The sequence below is a fragment of the Opisthorchis viverrini genome, assembly GCF_000715545.1.
Source record: "Opisthorchis viverrini unplaced genomic scaffold opera_v5_157, whole genome shotgun sequence".
NCBI classification, from domain to species: domain Eukaryota; kingdom Metazoa; phylum Platyhelminthes; class Trematoda; order Opisthorchiida; family Opisthorchiidae; genus Opisthorchis; species Opisthorchis viverrini.
The window spans coordinates 391,794-396,595 of NW_008751813.1; positions in this window are offsets into that span (position 1 = coordinate 391,794).

The following is a 4,802-nucleotide window of genomic DNA, read 5'->3' on the forward strand; positions in this document are numbered from 1 at the left end:
GGCAAACCCTTTCTGCGTAGGATACGGCCCACAGTACACGCTGCTACACGATCTTCAGTTCTGTTAAAACTGAACGAGATATTTTGCGTTGGATGGAGAGTTTTATTTCGTGTCTAACATTCGGAATAAAAGCCTCATCATTCTCCTTTTCTTCGGTACTGTTCTCTAATTGAGGTCTTGGAGCTTGTCCTCTCGAACATTCTTGTTGTTGGTATACCTCAGCGACTATTTTATGCGGAAGACCTGAAATCCTGGATTCAATAAGTCAGAGCGCCACAAATGGATGTTAGCACCAGGTCATGGTAGTAACTGAACTGACACCTTCCTCCAAGTGACGAAAAGTGCGTCTATAGATCGTTCTATGGAGGCTTGCCGGCATACTTATTGTCCATGTAATGGATGAACCAAAAGTCATTACTAAGATAGGTGCTAGAAGGGATCTAGTTATCTGGCATTCGTTGTTTCACGGATGCTTCCGTCTACAACCATTCTCGTCACATGGATTCATTCCCAGATATTTTAGGGGGCTCGTGTCGAGCCGATCCCTGTTTAGGCAAACCAACTTGTCCGATTAAGAATGATACAGCCCTACTGAGTGACTACAACGAGCTACTACGGAGATCGTTGCAGGCTTAAAATCCAGATGTTATGAAAGGATTCTGAAAACCCTTGAAGTCTTCCACCTAGGCTATCGCCAACTCACAGTGAAAACTGACCGAAAAGAAAAAAACCGTCCCGGGGAAACTTGGGCAAATGCCTCAATCCTGTGTATCAATCCGTGATACTTAAGCTCCGGTTGAACACGGTTTGGTCGACATGTGTTTTATGCTTGAACCCCACTTTTTGAGAGCCGCTGTTCCACGGCGCCAATATAACGTGCGTAACAAACCCTCCCTCGGCAGTTGCAAATTCTTCATCGTCCTCATCATCCTCATCATCATCAAAGACAGAACATCAGCGTTGGCATTGATGCTTCATTGCCGTACGGAAACCCTTCAGGAGGCTTGGAAATAAGCCTTGTTCCTACATACTACTCAACTGATCCATATAATGAGCAGTGCTACATCCCTTTTCACTTTGGCATTGATGTTCATTGCCGTACGGAAACCCTTCAGGAGGCTTGGAAATAAGCCTTGTTCCTACATACTACTCAACTGATCCATATAATGGACAGTGCTACATCCCTTTTCACTTTTGCGTTTAAGGTGAACGACAGTCACTGACCGACAAGAACAAAACCGTCCCGGGGAAACTTGGGCAACTGCCTCAAAGCATTGGTCATTAAAAACGGCTAACGCCTCATACTCACCTTTTGTCACTCCTCTCGCACTAACCTATGAAATTGGTAAGCTTAGGAGCAAAAAGTTGGATGCTCCGCCCACTGCAAGCAGCAGCTGTCAAACATTTGGTCCATGGGAGAGAGGATTGCGTGACTACCAACGACGACCCATCATAAACCGGTCGTCCGGGTGGCGATGAACGCTCCGTATAGAAAAAATAAGCGTGGAGAATCACCAAGGCTTGTGGCGAACGGGTGCACCCAGCATCCCAACGAAAATAGAATGAACAGGTCGAGAACGTGCAGGTGTGTGAATAAGTCTTTAAGATCAGTCGATGATACGCAGTTATCGGAAATAGTGGTCATGAATAGAAGTAGCTTAGGTCTGAAGTGCACTTGTTCTCAGCCACCTCACTCCATCCCAACTAAAACGCCAGAGCGTGTATGGATCAACGAAATCCACAAGTAGTAACTGAGCTGAATCATCTAATGAAGCACCTTAAAATGAAAGACTGGGGAGCCAACCCGGACTAAACTCAAATTAAAACCCCATCAACCCGTCATATGCGCTAATCGACAAGGCCCTCTAACCGACATCCAACAGCGAACTAGTGTTCCAGTCTAAAGAGTCCTCACTCATTGATTCCTCATCGGATCTAAGACCTATCCAAGCGGGTGGCTGTCTCACTTTGTCCGATGAAGCCTTTGTGTAAATGTGAAATTACTTCTAACCAGTTTTATCTTCTCCAAGAATACTTATTGTGAACGCCTAAAAAGGCAAACCCTTTCTGCGTAGGATACGGCCCACATTACACGCTGCTACACGATCTTCAGTTCTGTTAAAACTGAACGAGATATTTTGCGTTGGATGGAGAGTTTTATTTCATGTCTAACATTCGGAATAAAAGCCTCATCATTCTCCTTTTCTTCGGTACTGTTCTCTAATTGAGGTCTTGGAGCTTGTCCTCTCGAACATTCTTGTTGTTGGTATACCTCAGCGACTATTTTATGCGGAAGACCTGAAATCCTGGATTCAATAAGTCAGAGCGCCACAAATGGAAGTTAGCACCAGGTCATGGTAGTAACTGAACTGACACCTTCCTCCAAGTGACGAAAAGTGCGTCTATAGATCGTTCTATGGAGGCTTGCCGGCATACTTATTGTCCATGTAATGGATGAACCAAAAGTCATTACTATGATAGGTGCTAGAAGGGATCTAGTTATCTGGCATTCGTTGTTTCACGGATGCTTCCGTCTACAACCATTCTCGTCACATGGATTCATTCCCAGATATTTTAGGGGGCTCGTGTCGAGCCGATCCCTGTTTAGGCAAACCAACTTGTCCGATTAAGAATGATACAGCCCTACTGAGTGACTACAACGAGCTACTACGGAGATCGTTGCAGGCTTAAAATCCAGATGTTATGAAAGGATTCTGAAAACCCTTGAAGTTTTCCACCTAGGCTATCGCCAACTCACAGCGAAAACTGACCGAAAAGAAAAAAACCGTCCCGGGGAAACTTGGGCAAATGCCTCAATCCTGTGTATCAATCCGTGGGAGCGCCACCAAAATAATTACTTCTTGGTGCTCCTTCCCAGCTCTCAGAGCCACAGAGAGACACTTTTCCAATCAAACCGCGCCGAAACACCCAAAAATCCAGGAAGGCAGAAGCTTGCCGCAAATCTTTAATCAGCAGCAAATCTGGTAGCCAAAAAGTCGGTGTACTGAAAGAGCTACAAGCACAAGCGGTAGAAATTTTCGCCCACGGGGATAAACACCGTCCTCCAAAGCTAAGAGACACGAACAAATCGGGCTGTCACGGAACGAAATAAACCTCACAAGCGAAAAGCACCCCCAAAAACCACGGAGACAGGAAGCAGACTACATCGCCCAAGAGGCTCCTTTAGAGCCTTGAACTCAAACCCGGCGCACAGCTATTAACTCTGCTAACCACCTTGATCACTCAATTTTCGGCTCCCCACCCACGGAGGCAGCAGAGACAGTGTTGAGATGCTTGTCCACAAACTGCCTCAGCATGTTCAACAAACTCGGCGGTGTTGTACAGTCAGCTTGCCTTGAACAACCGTTCACACTCGCACACACAAAGACCTGGCTCAAAACAGATGTCTCTGACGCGGAGATCTCGATAGACGTTTACTCTATTTTTCGAGCTGACTCAAAACGAGGAAGGGCTGGTGGGGTTGCTGTGTACTTACATGCGCTTTAGAGCCAGCCTTGAACACCCGGCGCACAGCTATTAACTCTGCTAACCACCCTGATCACTCAATTTTCGGCTCCCCACCCACGGAGGCAGCAGAGACAGTGTTGAGATGCTTGTCCACAAACTGCCTCAGCATGTTCAACAAACTCGGCGGTGTTGTACAGTCAGCTTGCCTTGAACAACCGTTCACACTCGCACACACAAAGACCTGGCTCAAAACAGATGTCTCTGACGCGGAGATCTCAATAGACGTTTACTCTATGTTTCGAGCCGATTCAAAACGAGGGAGGGCAGGTGGGGTTGCTCTGTATTTACACGCAGCCCTTACAATCCTGATCGGCCTCTCTGACACCACCCATGCACCATTTTGCGATGCACTCTGGGTCCAAATCCCGCTGCGCGGGTCCGATTCTCTCCTTCTCGGTGTGGCCTACCGTAGCCCCTCGAGTCCCTCTGAAGATGACCAATTCCTCATACGATCCCCTGAGCAACTCCCCTCTAACTACCACTTCACTCATCTCCTGCTGGTAGGTGACTTCAACGCTCCGATGGTCTCCTGGATGGAGCTCCAGCGCGTCGATTCAAGCGGACGTTTTGCAGCGGCGCTGATTGAAGTCGTTCAACAGAGTGCTGGGACTCAAAATGTCGTTGCACCCACTAGATACCGCGCAGGCCAACTACCATCCCTCTTGGACTTGGTCATCATTAACGAAAGACACTTCGTTGATCAGGTAACAATTAACGTTCCACCGGGACACAGCGACACTGTGTGCTGACCTCTGATTTTATCCCGAACCTCGGACGTGGTGTGGTCTACCGTAGCACTTCCAGACCACCTGAAGATGACCAGTTCCTCATACAAACACTTGAGCAACTCTCCTACAACTACCACATCACTCATCTCCTCCTGGTAGTTGAATTCAATGCGCCCAAGGCCTTCTGAATAGGGCTCTAGCGCGTCGAATCAGGCAGACATTTTGCAGCGACCCTAATTGAAGTCGTTAAACAGAGCTCTTGGACTCAACATATCGTTGCACCCACCAGATACCGCGCAGATTAACTACCATCTCTGCTGGATTTCGTCATCGCCAACGAAAGACACTTCGTTGTTCAGGGAAAAATTAACGCTCCACTGGGACATAGCGACCACTGCGTGCTGATCTTTGAGTTCATCTGCTGTTGGGCCAGAAATCCCAAACATCAAACGTGGTTTCCAGACTTCTGCCGTGCAGACTTCTCAGGAATGCGCATCTTCCTTGAACAAGTCACACTGGGACCAGCTCCGGTGGAAGAACTATATA